This window comes from Haematobia irritans, chromosome 3 (genome assembly GCF_050003625.1).
Source record: "Haematobia irritans isolate KBUSLIRL chromosome 3, ASM5000362v1, whole genome shotgun sequence".
Lineage (NCBI taxonomy): Eukaryota > Metazoa > Arthropoda > Insecta > Diptera > Muscidae > Haematobia > Haematobia irritans.
The window spans coordinates 3,827,128-3,849,093 of NC_134399.1; the positions used below are offsets into that span (position 1 = coordinate 3,827,128).

A 21,966-nucleotide genomic window follows, 5' to 3' on the forward strand; every position below is an offset into this window, starting at 1 on the left:
TTAAGAATACTTAAAGAAAAATTATTTTTCCTCATGTAATCTGAGGGAACCTCCCAATAACAAACTTAAAGAAAAAAAAAAAACAATACTAAACACGAATCTAATAGGAAAAGGCTAGCACTTGATATACGATAATTTTTCTGTCTTCATGTTCAATATTCGTTTCGTTTTATTTCAGACTATTGTGGCTGGTATATTTTAATGTTTCTATAAAAAATAGTTAGTCTACTAAAACCACGAAAGGCAAGAAACGACAACCATAAGGAAACACATTCACTATAAAATATTTATAATTCATTTGTAGAATAACGTTATGTAAATTCGTGACGACAATACCAAAAAAATAAAACACAATCTAAAGCAATCCTCCAACCCATCACTATCCCAAAACACAAAGCATACACAAACATGGCCACATGTATTTACGCTCGCATTTGTACATTCTTAAGGATATTGAAATTTGACAAGTGAAAGTTAACTGAAATGTGCAACTCCCTATGAACTACACCCTCTTCTCATTTCCTTGTGGTATTCAATGGTACCTATCTCTTGGATATACTGGCTTCCAGAAAACAAAAAAGAATTACAAAAATAAGCACAAACGTATGGCATTCATAAAATGAACACTTTCAATACATAAAAACAAATTATTCACATACTTATGTATGAGTAGGTATGTGTATGTGTGAATGTCACATATACATACATACCTATATGTATACAAACATATACTACATTGCTGACACACAGACCACATTCATGCATTTGAATTACTTTTACATGCGACGATGTCATTGGTATGCGCGACAGTCATTAATGTCCTTTGTTGATAGGGAACTGGGAGTGCACAGTGCATGGAAAATATTCTAGCTAGGGTGAGAAGTAGTTCGAGAGGTCTATAGTCTATGGTGTGCGTTGTGTGGGGTTATTTGTTTTTCTTTGGGTTGTATGTGTCGCCTGTTGGGACCATAAAATTCGACCATCGACCCATCATTATTCTATTCAAGTCTGTAAAGGGGTGGCGGCGAAGACGTCATGTCTTCTATTACTTGTGTTATTAAATTGAAATAATTTCGATGTGTAGATTCAGTTTGGAACAAAGGAAATAACAAAATCTAACATGAGGCCGGAGTGTATTAAGAAGGGTGGAATAATTTTCAAAAAAAATATATATGGGATTTATGTGGGATTTTTTTTATAATAGATATGATAGAAACCCCCTTCTCTTTCTTTATGAATTTCAACCACGAAGAATTTCACTTGCAAATGTTAAATAATATGTGGTTCAATAAAAGAATTTGAATTAATTAAAAGCACATTCCTACTAAATTTCAAATTTCACCCAGATTGGATTCTAGATGCTTAGTAAGACAAATCGGAGCCACCGTGGTGCAATGATTAGCATGCCCGCCTTGCATACACAAGGTCGTGGGTTCGATTCCTGCTTCAACCGAACACCAAAAAGTTTTTCAGCAGAGGATTATCCCACCTCAGTAATGCTGGTGATATTTTTGAGGGTTTCAAAGCTTCTCTTCTCTGTGGAACGCCGTTCGGACTCGGCTATAAAAAGGAGGTCCCTTGTTATTGAGCTTAACATGGAATTGGGCAGCACTCAGTTATAAGAGAGAAGTTCACCAATGTGGTATCACAATGGACTGAATAATCTAAGTGAGCCTGATACATTGGGCTGTCACCTAACCTAACCTAACCTATGGGTATTAGTAAGTCCAGCAAAAGGATATGTTCGTAGTCTGCTTTTTAAAATCATTTTTAAGTGTTTCAAAGCTTCTCTAAGTGGTTTCACTGCAATGTGAAACGCCGTTCGGATAAATATATCACTGAGTGGCGTTCGGACTAGGCACTCAGTGATAAGAGAGAATATAGGATCAGGCAGCACTCAGTGATAAGATAGAAATTCACCACTGTGGTATCACAATGGACTGAACAGTCTAAGTGAGCCTGATATATCGAGCTGCCACTATACCTAACCTAAACTAAGACAAATCGGAGGATCGGCCTTTGGATCGAGATGCTTGGAAAAATTTACTAATATTATCAATCTGTTTGTGGTTTCGGGCACTCATATTTAATGTAGTGAAATCTGATGATAAACGTGCTTTGTTGAAATTTTATAATACTCTTATGATTGTCGTGGTCATATTCGTAGGACGGGTACATTTTCATAAAAAAATTGACCCACTCTTCAATTTAGTACCATTTTCGACCTGTCCCAACATCCTTCTGTATCATACCTTTTGGTACATGGACGAACTATATTGTTGATATAGGAAATGGAATTGCAAATCGTATTAAATTTCGATATGACTTTCAATGTAATCTAAATTCCGCACAGCTTGTTTGGGACCGTAGTGAAAATTGTGGGTTCACTCTAGTTGGTCAAGGCATTTGCTATGTGTAACATTTCAGGATGGAGTTCGAACCACTATTTGATTTTTAGAAATACGAACAAATTATCCTGCTGATAGTTTGTCCAATTAAAGTTTTAATTGAATTTTAAAAAATATTCAATTAAAAATTTAATTGATTCAACAAATTTTTGGATTGAAACAAAAATCAATCACAAAAATTAATAGTATCAATTAATGTTTTAATTGGATCAATTAATTTTTTAATTGACTTTCAAAAAAATGTTTTAATTGATACTATCCTTTCTGTAATTGAAGACATTTCAATTAAAAATTAATTGGATCAATTAATTTCGTGATTGAAGACAAAAAATATTTTTTTTGGTGTAAGCATTTTTTTTTTTGTAATTTCCCACCAATATATAACAATTGATTTTGAGTTTAATTTTCGTATCAAGTTCGATTGAGCTGATCTATCTACAGTAGATTAGGGATATAAGAAGCTCTCATAAAATAAAATTTTTGTTACTTATATGCGTTTTTCTTATGGGAAATTATAAGAAATAACATTATGGTGTTCTTATGGGGTATAATTTTCGTATAAAGGTGGGTATTAAGTTCGAGTTTAGCCGTTAAAATCGCCATTTTTTCACGATTTCTTTTCTTTAATAACCCATTTTATGGAATACAAAATTTGTGAAAATTTTCTTAGTTATAATAATTTTCAAGTTATAATAAAATTTACAACGAAGATGTATAAATTGATGCCTTTCTTTACTGATTTAGTTTTCACTTTAGCGGCTAAACTCGAACTTAGTACTCACCTTAAAGCAATAAGAGACTAATTAGTCACGAAACTAATTAAAATTTTTTTTTCTTATATACAGTATGGTGTTTTTTATAGGGTAGAATTTTCATATTAAATGCTAGATAACGTATATAAGGAATTTTGAAAAAATACATTTTGTTTTTCTTCTATGCGTTTTTTTTTCCTAAAATAAATTATAAATAATATTTGAAAAGAACTTTGTGGTGTTTTTAACAATTTCTTGTATACATGTTTTTCTTATATCAAATGTGCTTATATCATATTACCAACTGTATTGCTATCCGTTCGTTTGTCCATTTATAAGCTGAGAAATTCATATCCGATTTCAAAAATGTTGACTTTGGTAATGTTCCCAATCCGAAGTAGGGAAAAATTGCACTAAGAATGCGTTAAAGACGCTAATTATTTTTTGAGTTTTGCGTACTTGATCGTGGAAAATAAATTTAAATTTATTGGGGTTGTCTGTTGTTTTTTTTTGTGGCAAAAAAATTATTGTTTAAATTTCCGAATTAAGACTTGATTTGAAGTATAAATTTTATCATGTTTCAAAAAGCGTTTTAGACATTTGCCCCTTATATAATGGTAACAATTATAAAATCGCCCTTTTCACACTCTGGACCTAAAAATATTTAAACTTATAGTAAATTATAGTCACTTCGGGAAACACATCCTCCACCTAAACTGATCTTCCAGTTCATCTTACAGTGACACTTAATTCAATCGCCTCTTTAAATTATCTATTTGAAGAAGTCTCCGTTTTCAAGTTGTATACAAATTATTTTCAAATTGTATTTTCGAAAAAGAGTTACGACCTTTTTTGAATCATATTTACTAAACAAAACGTTTTAGTTGTATATACTATGTTATGTAAAAAAATTTAAATTAATCCTTAAAATATTTAAGAATAGTTTTTAAATTTTGTTAAAGTTTATTAAATTTATTATCCACTCGACGAAGCCTTACTCAGCTCTGTTTTCAAATTGTATATAGTTCATATTTGTAAAACAACAACAAAAAATCCAAGACAGTAAATTTGTGGCCTTTTTCGAATTATTTTTACAAAACAAAACATTTTTGCAGTATAACATATATTATGTTATGCAAAAATTGCTAATTTAAATCCTAAAAAGTAGTTTTTAAAATTTTTGTATCACCTGTAGTTTGCACATTTTCTGTTTTCGACAAACGTAAATTCCTTTAGACAGAATAATCAAGGTTCAAAAATTCCTTTACCCTTGTCATCACATCTAATACCACTACAAGCTCTTACTTTCTCTCTCTCTCAATTTCGTGACTCTCGTTGGCACTCCCTCTCTTCATCTCTTGGTTTCAAACAAAACTCAGTGAGTCATGCTCTCTGGTAACTAACACAACATGTTTTTGGTGTCTATGAAAAAAAAAAAACGGTATAAAAATAATATTGGCCAAACCAACAGCACGAGAGATAACAAACAAAACTTTGTATTTGATAAACTTAGTAATTATTAGAGAAGAGAATGTGAGTTTGTGTTGGAGAGAACTCATATCTGTTCCAAAAAGATGTTGACGTTGTCACCATTTGTGGTTATTGTCGTTATTTTGTTGCTTTTTTCCTTATATTGAAGAATTTCCCTTTACTTTCTATTTGGTTCCGTTACGTCTATCGTTTGTGTTGGTTTTTTCGTCTTCTGTTTGATTGTTTCCTTTCTCTTATATTAGTTGGTGTTGTTGTTGTTGCTTATTCCATTTCATTATACATTCATTCTTAGGTTTTTCTTATTTTATTTTGTTGTTGTTGGCTCTTTTGAAATAGTTTTCTTTTGTTCACATCTTAACATTGATATGGAGAGGGGTCTGTCTATGCATGAGGATGTGAGAGTGTGTGTATGTTGTTTGTTAGGTTCCTTCATTTTTTGCTGGCATGTGTGTTTATGTATGTATGTGATATGATGACGGTGGCCTTGTATGAGTGTGTTGTTGAGTTGTAAACATGTGGACTCACTCCGCATTAAATGAAAGCCCCTTTATAGCGCAATGTCTATAAGGACATTCTAGTTTGTTTGTATAAAACACTAGGATGCAATTGTGTTTGTGTGTGTATGTGTGCATCTGTAATAAGGTACACATTTATGTTATATATTGAATTTGAGTGTGCGTGTGTGTCTGTTTGTATTTGGTTTTGTGTTGGTTTGTTTGTTTAAGCGTTTAATTTATTTGTGTGTTTTAGAGTGACATCAGACATTTGCTGTATTTCCGTTTTCAGCTTTTATTATTTTTATTTTTAATTTATAGTTGTTGTTTTTTCCGGCTCTACCAAGTGATTGTTTCTTGTTTTTGTTTGAATAAAAGAGGCATATTCATTTGTGTATATTGATTTCTATGAAGGAATTTTTTAAATAAATATGCTTTTACATTTATGACGTTGGATGTTTTTAAAAGCGAACATTTTGGTAGGGGGTCCCACTTATTGAGATTGCAAGAGAAAGTTTTAGTTATTTAGGCGTTATTAGGTTTGAAAAAAAAAATAAATTTTTAGTTAAAATTTATTGAAAATATATAAGTTTAGGTAAGATAGCACTGTTATATTACTTCTTATAGATTTCAAACGTATTGAGTGTTTCCCATATTGAAGAGCTGAAGGTGTTGTGGTTTTCCCGTTTTGAAGGGCTTAGGTTAGGTTAGGTAAGGTGGCAGCCCGATGTATCAGGCTCACTTGCACTATTCAGTCCATTGTGATACCACATACCGGGCAGCACTCTCTTATCACTGAGTGCTGCCCGATTCCATGTTAAGCTCAATGACATGGGACCTCCTTTTTATAGCCGAGTCCGAACGGCTTTGAAACCTCAGAAATGTCACCAGTATTACTGAGGTGGGATAATCCACCGCTGAAAAACTTTTTGGTACTCGGTCGAAGCAGGAATCGAACCCACGACCTTGTGTATGCAAGGCGGACATGCTAACCATTACACCACGGTGGCTCCCTAGCATTACTGAGGTGGGATAATCCACTGCTGAAAAACTTTTTGGTGTTCGGTCGAAGCAGGAATCGAACCCACGACCTTGTGTATGCAAGGCGGGCATGCTAACCATTGCACCACGGTGGCTCCCTTGAAGAGCTTAAATCGCTTCCTAAGCGGAATCGGGGTGGCAAGACTTTTTATTGTTTGCCACTACATACAGATGTTATTATTAATTAAAATTTTTCACCACTTATATTGAGAACATTCAATTTTCATTTTATTTTTATCCACCAAGCCAGTGTCTCCATGGTATCTCACTAATGGCCATTTCGATTGGAAAAAAGGTGCAACATTCTCGAAATTGATTTCCAAATATAAAGGACGCTGGCATAGATTTTGTATCCTGTATCCCTCACAATATTGTGAATTAACAATAACTGTGAAATGGCACTGTCAAATACAATGAGGGAAAAGGCAGGTAAACGAAAACGCCCAAAGTTACAGCGTTATACGATCAGGGCATAATAAGTTTCACTTTGGAAGAAACATGGAGTTCCCTCCCATCTTCGATGGCTTTCCGGCCGTCTGTCAATTCATCTTTTTATTATTGGTAATTTTTCATGAAATTCAGCAGAGCAGTACTTTTTGTTGCAACGACTATTTTCATTTCATTTCGGAGAAAATAAAGCCATACCTTAATTAGCTCCTATGAAGTGTTTTTTTTTTTTTTTTCTAAATGTGGTCATCCATCCCCATCCAGCAGACACACACTAAAGATAGAATTCGGAATGCGACTTCCAACTTCTTCTATTCTAAACCATGTATCCCAATTAGCTATCAGCCCACCACACTAGGTCCCCGGTTACGATTCCCTTGGTCCCTTAGGCTCTTTTGTGTTTTTTCTTGCTTTTAATGTACATCCAAAAATTCTCTTCTAGAGATGATCTTTTTCACTTTACTAGAAATTATTTTTACTGGATATTTAAAGAAGATACTACTAATATCATTTAGAAGAAATATTTACTATATATCCGTAAAGGGGTGCGTATTATTAGTAAGCATTAATGTTAAGTATTCGTACCCTATAGAATCCATTGGGTGCGTATGATTATTTTTATTTCAAAAATAATTTCAGCATTTAATTTTTAAGTATTTATTACGTCTTTGTCTTAAAAGTAATAATAAATAATGTATTACAGTTCAAGAACATTAATGTCAAAGCTTTTGTTGATTCTAATAAAGAAGGACATTTTATTAACTGCTTTTACTCGAAAGGTTTCTCCTTGTAAAGTAATCAAAAATCATTTATCTAATTCGTTGTGTTTTTTGTTTGTTTTTGGTTTTAGAAAATCTTTCTTTTTTATTGTGGGATTTCCATTGCTAATATTAACGTCGTCGTCATCATCATCATCATCAACATCATTGAGTCGGGTAATCGTAGCAATCTTTTGCCAAAAGTACTCTTACAGGATGCTGTACGCTTTCTCTTGGTACCTTTTATCTCTTGTCAAGTGCCAACTTGTGGTGAACTGATAAAGGTTAAAGGACAATTTCATGCTCACACTGACGACAGAGCGTCTGTAAAGCATTCTAGCCATGTAGTCAAGTATTCAATTTCACAGGTTCCGACATTCACTTTCACAGGATGAATGATATCGTTTTTTTTTTGTTCTTGCTGTTGTGATTCATTCCAAATATGCTGTTTTACGAGCAAATGCCTATTGATTTTTATAGTTCATATTTAGTAGATGACAAAACGTAAAAAAGGATATCCTTCCATTCCTTCTTCATTTCTTGCTCTTAATGTAGTCCTTTGCAATTTAAATACAAATATTTCAATATTCACTGGAATTTCATTGCCTTCGATGTTTTATGATTTATGATGATGTTGTTGCTATTGCTATTTGCCTTGTGCTCGTTTAGTCTCTGTTGCTCTGGTCTTTATCGTTTTTTTTGTGAGGCGTGTCCCATTCCATTACAGTCATGTGTCAAGCCAATCCTTTATTTTGCTCTAGAGTAACAGGTAGTATGAAATAAAAATGGTTATCATTCATTGGTGGTTTTGTTTTTAATAAAGGAAGGAATTTTTATGCATATGAGAATGGACACCATTTGCGTAACTTAAGGGAATTGTGAAAGAATTTGAGTAGATGGAGCAAATGAGGGGGGCTAAATTTAATTATTTTAAAATGTTTCGTAAGGAGTTACCAGAACCAGGGATGAATGTCATCACTTCAAGTCTGTCCCATTTTTCTAACGTTTGTGGGTCGTAGAAAATTGCAATGGTTAAAGGGTGTACCTATAATGATTAATGAACCTAATTTTCTCCTCTTTCAGAAAAAGACATTCAGTATTACGCAGAAGCTTGTTGAATGTGGTGAAGGGAAATATGTAATTAGATGAGTATAATGACCAATTTTTCAAAGGCAACTAAGAAGAAAGGGAAATAGATAGGTCTTTTAAATGCAATTTTTTTAAGTTTTGTTTGCCCCTAAAGAAAATTCTTTTAAAACAAAGTTGATTATGTTTGTCTAAAACTTCGATCCGAAGAAACTAAAGTTTGTTGTTTTCATATCAATTCTGATCTCACACATATTCCAGAACATCCTCCGTATTGTACCCTTCTTCCACCTTCACACCCAATTTGTTACCAGTCCCTGTCCCAAAGATGGAACAGGTCCTGAGATAGTGGATTCTATATTTCGTGAATTGAAGGTAGTACATTCAGTTTCTTCTATGATAATCTAGAAGAAGTAGTATATCTTAGCTATTATTTTGAAACCATCTACAAAAACTGTAAAAGGGTGCGTATAGATAATATTAATTAGAAAAAAAAAACAAGTGGCCGTGAGTTCGGCCAGGCCGAATCTTATGTACCCTCCACCATGGATAGCGTAGAAACTTCTACGAAAGACTGTAATTCACAATCTAATTCTTGGGTTGTGGTATCATAAATCGTTTTCTAAATTGTGAGTTAGTCCATATGTGGTATATATTAGACCAAAAAGGTATGTGTAGATAAGTCTACAAATAATTACGAATCGATATGGACTTTTTGCACGGTACGTAGGGAGCCAGAATTAAAATATGGGGGTCGCTTATATCGGGGCTTTATACAATTATGAACTTGATATGGACCAATTTTTGTGTGATTGGGGATCGATTTATCTGAGGGCTATATAACATATAACTATAGACCGATATGGACCTAGTTAGGCATGGTTGTTAACGGCCATATACTTGCACAATGTACCAAATTTCAACCGACTCGGATGAAATTTGCTCCTCCAAAAGGCTCCAAAACCAAATCTCGGGATCGGTTTATATGGGGGCTATATATGATTATGGACTGATATGGACCACTTTTGGCATGATTGTTAAATATCATATACTACCACCACGTACCAAATTTCAACCAGATTGGATGAATTTTGCTTCTCCAAAAGGCACAGGAGGTCAAATCTGGGGATCGGTTTATATGGGGGTTATATATAATTATGGACTGATATAAACCAATTCCTGCATGGTTGTTGGATACCATATACTAACATCACGTACCAAATTTCAACCGAATCGGATGTATTTTGCTCTTCCATTTGGCTCCGGAGGTCAAATCTGGGGATCGGTTTATATGGGGGCTATATATAATTATGGACCGATTTCGACCAATTTTTGCATGGGTGTTTGAGGCCATATATTAACACCACGTACCAAATTTCAACCAGATTGGATGAATTTTGCTTCTCCAAAAGGCTCCGGAGGTCAAATCTAGTGATTGGTTTATATGGGGGCTATATATAATTATGCACCGATATGGACCAATTTTTGTATGGTCATTAGAGACCATATACTAACACCATGTACCAAATTTCAGCCGGATCGGACGAAATTTGCTTCTCTTAGAGGCTCCGCAAGCCAAATCTGGGGATCGGTTTGTATGGGGGCTATATATAATTATTGACCGATGTGAACCAATTTTTAGAGACCATATACTAACACCATGTACCAAATTTCAGCCGGATGGGACGAAATTTGCTTCTCTTAGAGGCTCCGCAAGCCAAATCTGGGGATCGGTTTATATGGGGGCTATATATAATTATTGACCGATGTGGACCAATTTTTGCATAGTTGTTAGAGACCATATACTAACACCATGTACCAAATTTCAGCCGGATCGGATGAAATTTTCTTCTCTTAGGGTCTGCAAGCCAAATCGGGGGATCGGTTTATATGGGGGCTATATATAATTATGGACCGATGTGGACCAATTTTTGCATGGTTGTTAAAGACCATATACCAACACCATGTACCAAATTTCAGCCGGATCGGATGAAATTTGCTTCTCTTAGAGGCTCCGAAAGCCAAATCGGGGGATCGGTTTATATGGGGGCTATATATAATTATGGACCGATGTGGACCAATTTTTGCATGGTTGTTAAAGACCATATACTAACACCATGTACCAAATTTCAGCCGGATCGGAGAATATTTGCTTCTCTTAGAGGGTCTGCAAGCCAAATTTGGGGGTCCGTCTATATGGGGCTATACGTAAAAGTGGACCGATATGGCCCATTTGCAATACCATCCGACCTACATCAATAACAACTACTTGTGCTAAGTTTCAAGTCGATAGCTTGTTTCGTTCGGAAGTTAGCGTGATTTCAACAGACGGACGGACGGACATGCTCATATCGACTCAGAATTTCACCACGACCCAGAATATATATACTTTATGGGGTCTTAGAGCAATATTTCGATGTGTTAGAAACGGAATGACAAAGTTAATATACCCCCATCCTATGGTGGAGGGTATAAAAATATTAAGTAATCGCATAGTTCATTGGGTGCGTATGATTATTTCAAAAATAATTTAGGAAGGTTTTAATTAAGTATTTGTAACGTTTTCATCTTAAAACTAAAAATAAATTATGTATCTTAGCTCAAGAACATTTATGTCGAAGCTTTTGATGTAAAAAATGATATTTTGTTAAATGATTTTACTTACAAATTTGTTTTCTTGTAAAGTAATTAAAAGTCAATTTTTTCCTGGCGATTTTTTCTTTTTGAAAATTTCTTTTCGAAGAAGCCGTACCAAAAACGATCATAACGAGTTGAAAAAAATGTGCCGGCAGGAATTGCGAGAGATCTATTAGAACATCTTTGTATTATCTCCCTATCTTTCTGGAAACGTTTACGTTTAGAAACGCGAGAAACTCCAAGTTACTCTAGCAACGATATCATTTCGATCATTACAATGAACTAATCGGATCGAATTAAAGATCATTCAAGTAACTATAACCCCATCTATGAGATATAACCACAATCTAGAAGATATAGTTATAACTCCTTTAAGATTCCCGAAGTTATGCCTATCAAGCAGATAGGCAGAACTTCCCTTTTGAATAAACCACGAATACCAACATTTTCGAAATTGGTGATCAAATCTGGAGTTCTGTAATTACTATTACATTGAAAATCTATTATGGTCAAACTCGACATATGTATTTCACATACACATACATACATCAATTGACTAAATATTAAAACACTTAGACATGTCTATACATAGGAAAATATATCACCAATATTTGTTCAATTAAATCCTTAATTTTTTAATTGATTCAAATAATTTTTTAATTGGCGGGGATGATTAAAATTATTATTTCCGTGATTAAAGCAATTTCATTTAAAGAATTATTTGGATCAATTCATTTCTATATAGAAGGCGGGTGCCGTTTTGTTTTTAATTATCACTTAATTGAAGATAAAATCTTGCTTTAGAAAAATTTACTACAATGGATAAATAATCTATTGGAAATAGAATTCACTTGCGAAATGACACAAGGGTGTGACTAATTTAATCATACTAACACAGTATAAATTTCCTCATTTCCTGTAGGACATTTTTAAAATTAGGTCGACAAGTGTCATTTCTTTGGGATAATTTTCTCTTCAGCGAATGAAAGCTTTTATTTTAATTATTTTATAGTATTTGTTGTTAATAAATATCCCTAAGTGTAAGCATATTTTCTACATAATTGCTAATGGTAATAACCCAATTTCATGGAAATGCTATTATGGGCGGTTATAGGGAGTAGTTAAAACTGTTGAGGGAATAACATAATTAACACAACATTCCCAATGGAGACATAAAAAAACATAGGACAAATGTTTGTAAAGACATGTGGTATGAGAGAGAAGCATACAACAGCTGTAGCTTAATAGAAAAATTATGTTAGAATGTATTTGAAAGGGAAAGACGGCCTGTAATAATGAAGAGGGGCACTGTCGCAGAGCTTATTGAGTTCTGTTACACGGAACACATACGGAAAAGAGAAATGCAAACTCGAGTGTATATATTTCATTGAAAGATAAGGTTGGGCGAATATAGTCTGATACTCTCTCTCTCGTTCTCTCGTCATTGTTAGGCCAAAGAGAGACTTCAAATCTGTTTTGCAGATTATCTCTTTGAAACTTTTACGGCGAATTGCTCTAACATGGTTTTGTTAGTGTTATTGCTTTTACTGTTTGTTGATGTTAATGAATGAATTTTGATGTCGAACAAGCTTTTGGGTCCGAGTTGATAGATTTTTACCATGACGTTTGCCTTTTGGTAATGTTTTAGTGTTTGACATGAACGGTTGGTGGTTTCTTAACATTGTTTTGTATAAATAAACAAACAGAATATACAAAAAATTATTTTAAAAAAAATGTAAAAAGAGAAAAAAGTGTTTCTTTTACTAATATGACATCAATATCCTTTTTATTAAATAAAAAACAAATAAATAAAAATATATGTTTATAGGCTAGTGTTTCTTTCATTGTGTTTGCCATTCTGTGTATTCACACACACACAAACATGGTCCTACACATTAGCGAGTATTGGAGCATTACAGAAAAGTTTAACCTCATTTTTCCATTTGTCATACACCACTTCTTATACCCCAATTTTTTTGTTTTTCAATTTTTCGTGTGGATTTTTAGGCAGCTGCAGGCAAATGTGTATTACGAAAAAGATAACAAAAATACTAAGAGATAATCAAAGAAATTTCAAAGAATAAATAAACTAAAACAAATCTACAACAATTTTGTGAAAAAACCAAGTGAAAAATAAAACAGTTCCGTAACCAAAAAAAGAAGATGCTTTGTTTTATTAAATCTAAAAGATAACTAAGTGCTGATGAATCATTATATAAGAAGTGCAACAATTTTTTGTATATAAAAAAGTTCAAAATATTTAAAATCTTAAACGACTAAAGATACTACTGCTTCTATGCTTCAAGTTTTATAAAAGCAAAACAGAAGATATTTGAATTATGCTTATATTAGTTTAATGCTGTAAAACGCCTTGATCCTTCCATTTAACAAATTTTTAAACTAGTGATAAAAAAATCCTTAACATTGTAGAGAAAGTGTGTGTATGTGTGTTTTTGAAAATATTGTGAATTAAAATTTATTTTGCTATAATGTGGTGTATATTTTTTTTACAAAATAGCATTAAAAGAAGTGCTTAAAAACTAAGAAAAAAAATAAACAAGAAAAAAAAATAAACAGAATCCTTAAAAACACCAATGCATATTTGTTTAATTAATCATCAACCAATTAATAAACATAAAAAAAACAACATAAAAAAAAAACAAATAGATATAACACCAAAATCTCCCCAAACTAACCATTTTTGCAAACCTCATACAAATTAAGGATAACCAACATCAGCAGTACAACAAAAACAACAACATAATTGAAACGCACTAACAACACCCAGGATAACGCAAGAAGCTCCCATATTTTTTATAAACAGCAGGAACCTAGGATAGAGATTTTGTAGAACAAAAACAATAAAGGAACAACCAAAGATCGATAGGCATCGATAAAAACAGTAAGTAGTCATATTAAAATATTAAACAAACATAAAAAGACATACATAACATCGCCAACATTCTCTTCACATAAATCACATTTTCTCCACATATAACTCACTATAAAAACCTACATCAAACACATAAAAAATATACTTAATATCTCTCATGGACAACTCGTATCCATATAACCAACAAAGACTCCATCTCTCTCTTTCTCTCAATGAAGTTTTATGTTTACAATAGCATTTAGGAGAAAATACTGTAGAAGCCATAGATAACAGTATCAATAGCTGTTGACTGTTCTTCGTTAGCATACATGTCAACAAAGATTTTTAGATGTTATTCTCATTTGAACATTACTTGATTACATATCCTGTTATGTAAAGAGATTTTTACATTTAAACAAGAGGTATGCCAAAAAAACGAAGTTATTAAATGTTCACAATGGTACATAATGTCATTTTCCAAAAATATATAGAAGTACATTTAACCAAAATAAATATAATTGTGTTTTTTATTTGTTTACTCAATTATATCAAAAACAGTGTGCTTAGCTTTTGTCACAACCACTCTCTAAGACAACGATTAATCAGTCATTGTAGATAAATGATAGGTCAATGAATTTTTGAGTGAAGAAAATGTATGTATGAAAATTTACATTTACATATAAAGGTAAATTGTTGACAGAGAATATGCTACTTTGGCCAGAAAGTAATATGAATTTGTTTGTGAAAAGAAAAGTCTCTATTTATTTTGTTAAATAAATTTCGTGTAATCCACACCTGATGAAATACACGTATACCAAAGTTCGCTTACAATCCACTATGCAATCCAAACAGTTCATTTTTGGTATAGCCATCAGCGCCTTTTTCTCTCCGACTGTTATATCCTCACTAGGTTTGAAATGCAAAATAGTCTTCTGAGTTTTGGGAATAGCCAAAAGAATTAGATGAATTCGGTTGTTGAGAAAAGATATTGGTTGATTTTTTGGCGAAATAGTCACGAGGAACGAGTGCAATGTGAGACGGTCCATTTTCGTGTTTCAAAAACCATGGCTCCTATTTGGGCCGTAAATCGGGCCTTTTTAGAGAAAACTCTTCAATCAAACGAGCCATAATGCTCAAATAATATTCCTTATTAACAGTTTGGCCAAGTGGACAACAAACGGCGCAAATTTTAAATTGAAATTTCAACTGTTAGATCTCTTAACCCGTAGAACGGATACAATGTAGGTCCGATTATTCTATAAAACAAGTAACAAATGTTTCAGAAAAGTAGCTACTTATATTTTAACATGGTCCCCTTTTTACTGGTTATAAAATACGTCCTTCTTAGTGAGTGATATTTGTACCTATCAGTTGGGGAGGTGTAAGTCGGTGCCATTTTCACCCTTCTCCATAGGGTCACTGCTTGTGAAAACGACAAAATAGTGGCCCCAATCTTTCCCTATGATGGGACAATCTAAGCCTTCTTTGGGGAACGTTCCTCTGCATCAGTATATCCATGCCACGAAACGAACCCCAAATTCCAGCATGCTGCTCTTAAACATTGCTCAGCTGTACACTCAAAAAAAAGTGAACTCTCTATTTCACTAAAGCCAATTTAACTGTATTTTAGTTCATGGAATTATTATGTTTGGAGAAAGTTTCCTCTACTCTAATAATTTTTGGTGTACGTTAGTTAAATTAAATAAAACCGAGGAAAAAAATTTACACAAATGATGGATAAAGATTAACTAAATTCGTGTCTTCCACAAAATAGTTCAATATTTCTTAAAATTTGTAAATTTTACTACAAATGCGTTCATCATGAACTTCGTATGTCACTAAAGACATTCTTGCAATTTTGAACTCCAATTTTTTCCTTCATACTACAAAATTTTCTTTAACAAGTGAAAAAACTTAATTATGTCTAATAAATTTTCTTGAATTTGTCGAAAAATATTTACTTATTTTTATGACATCGGCGTGATGCCAGCGTTTGTTATACTGTTTAGTTAAAATTTTCTAAAAATATTCAAAATTTTCTAAAATTAACCGACATTTTTCTTCCTGGTGGGTTCACTGTTTTTTCAGTGTAGTGGCGCTTATTTTCTGGAGTGTACAACAGCTTGTGCTAGAACCTGTTCTATGCCCAATAATTTCGAGCAGAATATATCCTCTCGAACTTTTAAAATACCTACTGCCTTAGCTGTCACACGCATCTTTAATATGTTGCCAATTTGAAATCGTCTATGGTTGCCTTTTTCATGGACCGACATGCGATTAGATTTAAACCAATTTTTGACGGTGTCATTGAATATACACAACATCACAATCCTTTATGTTTTCGCTTCACTATTTGACATAAAAATCGAATCACCAGCTGATAAAATTCATTTTTCCATATTAGCATCTAAGGATATTCTAGTTTCATGCGTAGTAAACACATAAAACTCGAGTTTGAAGTTGTTATACCCTTGCATTAAGTGGGAAGACTAAGTACTTATCGAACCACCCTACACTGCTATCAGAAATAATGTGAAGCTAAAAAATTAGAGTTTATTGAATACTACCCCAAATTTTCACTTATATCAGTGAATGTGGACAAAGGCACGAAAGCTGTTTAAAGTATCAAATTTAATTTTTTTTTTCAAAAAAATATGTCACCTATTCCAAAGTGAAATTGTGCTCACTAAGTTTTTTTAATGGAATTGTTTCATGAATCAAAGTTGTTGGTCTTGTATTTGAAAGTACATCATAACACTGAGACATCAAGTAGATCTATTTGTACTATCATTTGTGCCACAATTTAACCCAAATGGATGGAATCGAAAATAAAGGCTGAATTCTTCTCTATGAAATATTTTGTAGTAATTCGTTTCATTAGAAATTATGTTAATTCTTACAAGTGATTTGTCAATGCAAGAACATTTAATTTTTTCTAAGACGATATTCTAACATTTTCCTGATGTATTTTCTATAACATACTTTTGTCATAATGCTCTACATAATGTTATGTATACTCTACTGTTAATTTTTTTTTTCGCCTTACTTTTGAAGCTGTCATCTCTCTTCTGTGTCGTTTTTGTGATTTCTGTTTGTTTTTCATTTTATATCAACCAAGTTTAAACTTCATGACCACGATTTTTGTTTTCTGACATTTCTTTCTTCTTTCTTTCTTTCTCTTCATATTTCATGGCATGGCCTTACACTTGTTATCCTTTACTTTTCCTGTATCTTTCAGGCAAAAGTTTCGTTAAGTTTTGTTATTGTAGTTGTTGTTGCCTTTTTCCATTTTAATTCATAACATCTGTCAAACTGCTACAGAAGCAGTATTGTTTTCATCTTTCCGCTCCAACATCCTTTGCTCAGTGCGCATCAATGTTTGTTGCCACAACATCCCAAAACAACAAAAACATATGATATGCTGTAGTATGCGAGAGAAAGCAAATAACGGTTCTAGACATATCTCACAATGAGATGACATGATGATGAGAGAGAACAAATTCTAAAATAGAAACCTAAGCCACATGAAAATCTATGTCGTGGTCGTTGTTGTTCCTTCAACTTGAATCAAAATAAAGGTAAAACACATTGTCCAAGTACCTTAAACACTTATCCATACACATACACAAGCACAAAGCTACATACATAGGCCAGATGTGACTTTCGCGTGTAAGCCTAGATAGTTTTATTGTGTGTATGTGTTTGCCCATAGACCTCCAAAAGGAATTCATTGTTTATATATTGGGTTGAGTATCACCTGCATCAACCTTTAAGATACTACTAGCATAGGTGGATTATTAATTAATTAAGAAACATTTATTTATTTATTTATATTTAATACTAAATTTATAGTAAATATAATATTAGTATAGAATAGTAAAAAGAAACATTGGCAACTGAGGCCATCAGCTACAAACATTTTCACCAACAATAAAAATAATTTAAAATATTTGATGAAATATTTTTTTGTAACAAACAAAGAAGTATTAGAATTTTAATCCTTAAGGTGGTCACTAGGTACATGTTACACTGGTAAAAATAACTAAAAAAAAACAAAAGTTACAAAACAATTTTAACTGCAAATTTTCTTGACAAAACTCATTAGAACCTAAAGATATGATCCATTTCTCTGTCTAAATTGTTTACAATTGACATCCTATCGTGATGATGATTTGTACATTGGAGACTTTTGCAGATGAGTATTTAGTCCACATAAAACAAACAATGATATATGAAAATTGCGTTTGCTTCTGTCTCAAAATAAATCCACTTCAACGTTTTTAACCTGTCTGAAAAGTACGATTTCTAGAAGCACGTTCACAAATCTGTCCATTATCTCAAGTTTACCTTGGTCTCTAGTGTGTACGTTGATGAGTTTGTTCTTTGAGGTGAGCAGACTGCATACTCAATCTATCATTTAAAATGCCAAAATAAAAAGAGTTTACTTGGCCCAAAAACTATTGGACCTTCACTTAAGTATATTTGCGTTGAATCCGAGATAAAGATGCGACTCATTTAAATAATATTAAAATTTAATATAATTTTATTTTGTATAACGAATATAAAGGGTGGTTAAAATTTCAAAGGCCGATGTTGATTTTGAATAAAACACAAACTATTTAGGAAATTATTGTAATTTTATTTTATTATGCTATATTGGTATTACTCAATTATGTATGGAACAAAATATTGGCCAAATGGGCACCGCGACCTCGGTGGCACACCTTCATCCGATGCTCCAAATTTTCGATGACGCTGAGGCATAATGGAGGTTCTATGCCGTTAATGTGCCGAATTATCTCATCCTTTAGCTCTTGAATTGTTGCTGGCTTATCGACGTACACCTTTTCTTTCAAATAACCCCAAAGAAAAAAGTCCAACGGTGTCAAATCACATGATCTTGGCGGCCAATTGACATCGCCATTACGTGAGATAACACGGGCATTGAATTTGTTGCGCAAAAGAGCCATTGTTTCGCTAGCTGTGTGGCAAGTGGCACCGTCCTGCTGAAACCACATATCGTCCACATCCATATCTTCCAATTCGGGCCATAAAAAGTTCGTTATTATCTCACGATAGCGAACACCATTCACAGTAACTGCCTGACCGTCCTCATTTTGGAAAAATATGGCCCGATGATGCCGCCAGCCCATAAACCGCACCAAACAGTCACTCTTTATGGGTGCATTGGGTTTTTCGACAATCACTCTTGGATTCTCATTCGCCCAAATGCGGCAATTCTGTTTATTGACGAATCCACTGAAGTGAAAATGTGCCTCATCACTGAAGATAATTTTCTTCGAAAATTGATCATCCACTGTTGCCATTTCTTGGAACCATTCTGCCCATTCACGACGTCTATGGTTTAAATTGAGTAAGTCTGAAATACAGAAATGTCAAATAAAAATTCAAAGTAAATGATGAGTTCTTGAAGTCAGAAAGACTTTAACTCAAAAATGCAACATCCTCAAACTTAATCTTATCCATGTACTTGTCCTGATTTTCATTGTTGTTGTTTTTTTTGATCTCATCTTAAAACCATACATTGACCTGAAGTCAAAGATCCAATGTTTCCAATAATATCCAATCCAATATTATTTAAAGATCATCTTAAATCCAAATATATTTATTCTTGCAATGAGGAAATTTTCTTATATCAAACACACATGACTTCAACGAAAAGAGATAAGAGTGAATGATGGATATAAAAAAATTAATGCATAATATTTTTTAAAACTATGATTTTAAACTTGTATTCAATTTAAATTTCTTTAATTGTAAAAAATTTGGCCTTAATGTTGCATACATTTTATTTATTATAAATTGGTCTAAATTCATTCAAGATAAGGTTCTTTTTAAACATCAGGCATAAGCTTGTTTATTGCGATTTAATTGATAAACTATGAAGTTCAATAAAGTCAATCTCAAAAATTAAAGATCACAACAACGTACAATGAAATGGAAATTTCTTGTGGTTTATGTATTTTTCTAATACCGGTGCTCGAAGGCAAATACTTAATAGATAAGAATTAATGTTTTTATATAGCAATTTTTTAAAGACATACAAATTTGTTTTTTTTTTACTTTTTATATATTTTTTTCTTATACACATGCTCGAAGGCAAAATATTTAATAGATAAGAAATTGCAATTTCATAAAATAAATGCGTCTCATGATCATCTATTATCACATAATGTTGTGTTCTCTTCTAAAAATATTTTTTTAGTGTCATAAGGTCACTGTAGTTTGAGGTAGCATTCTATTATTAGACCATATCGCCATAACATCTTGAAAAGCTAGTAACAGTGTGACGCTTCAAACAAATCCCTAAGTTTGCCACTTACCAAGTAGGTTAACTTATGAAGAAGGGATTGAAAACCAATCCTTTGAGAAAGTTAGAAATTTTCTTATATTTCCAAGAACTATGTCAAACTCGTAATTTTTTTATCCTGGCGCCATTCATATTGCCTTCTCATTAGATCATAAATAATTATAGTTTTTTTCATGTCGATTGCCTTGCCTTGCAACGAGTTGTCATTTATTTATTATGATAGACGCTTAAATAATTGCCCATGTCTGCCATTGTGGGTGTATGCCCATGACAGTCTCATAAATTAGTCGATTGTTCATCTTACTGCCGTATATTCTCCTGAATAATTATTATTATAGCTATTCATTCAAATGTATTTATGTAATTAGAATATTCATTCATTGGGAAAATGACAAAAAAAGGCTTAAGAAACTACTGTTCTGGAAGGGTACAGAACTTTCCGGTTTGTTTATTTTAAGCAATGCTTGAAATTAAACTGAAAAGTGTAAGTTTCTATTACTTTCTTGAAAAGATATAGGTGGATAGTGTTGTTTTTATTAAAATAAAGGCCAGTAAGGAAAGGCAGACGAGTTTATTGTTGATGGAATGAAGGAATGTCGTCCAATAAGTATATCCATTGAATAAGCTGATATCTATCCTAAAATGTGTATTGGTTTGCTATCAAAACCTGCTTTTGATATACATAAGCCAGAAATTTTCAGACTATATTGCATAAAAAAGTCCCCGTATTTACTACCTATCCAATTTTGATTTCCCATTCATTGAGAGATCATTAATAATATCATTTCGAGTTACTGCATTACAAAATTTAAATGTTGATCAAAGGGTACTGGGGGCTAAAAGGTGAATATTCATCGATATTTGAATAGGGCTACTCCTCAAACACTCCCCTTTATTTTCGAATGTTACTATAGCAGTATTGTTCTCCCTGTACAAGAAGTGAATCTGCCTGGTTCACCATAATCAGGGCTGCCAATAAAATTTAAAAAATAATCGTCACTTTTTTCCGAAAAAATCGTCATAATCGTCACTTCCATTTTAAAAATCGTCAAAAAATCTGCAATGTTAATAATAGTAAATAAAACCAAACTATTTTTTTTTTTGTTAAAAACAAAAATATTTATTTCATATAAAGAACAGAAAATTAACACAACCATCTTTAATATTTACATATGTGTTGCCCGATTTTCTAAAATTTGACAATTTGCAAAAATTGTATTAAAAATAAAATTTTGCAAATTTTTCTTAGAAATACAATTTTACAAAAATGTTCATAGAAAAACAATTTTGCAAGAATTTACTATAGCAAACAATTGCCAAAAATGTTGTATAGAAATAAATTTTTGCAAGAATATTATATAGAAATAAAAATTTGCAAAAATTTTCTATAGAAATAAAATGTCGACAAAATTCTCTATAGAAATAAAATGTTGACAATTTTTTTTTATAGAAATACAATTTTGACAAAATTTTCTATAGAAATAAAATTTTGACAAAATTTCCTATAGAAATAAAATTTTGACAAAATTTCCTATAGAAATAAAATTTTGTCAAAATTTTCTATAGAAATAAAATTTTGCCAAAATTTTCTATAGAAATAAAATTTTAACAACTTTTTCTGTAGAAATAATATTTTAACAAAAATTTCT

At 32.4% G+C, this 21,966-nt stretch overlaps 1 protein-coding gene across 19 annotated transcripts in view; it reads left to right on the forward strand.

The window, feature by feature from the left end:
* The window catches only part of para (sodium voltage-gated channel paralytic), a 196,311-nt gene that overhangs the window by 11,073 nt on the left and 163,272 nt on the right, over nucleotides 1-21,966 (forward strand). For all 19 annotated transcript variants that reach the window (XM_075300892.1, XM_075300894.1, XM_075300893.1 and 16 more), the window contains exon 2: nucleotides 13,633-14,016. The gene's annotated coding sequence lies outside the window, so the exon portion shown is untranslated. The remainder of the gene's footprint in view (nucleotides 1-13,632; nucleotides 14,017-21,966) is intronic.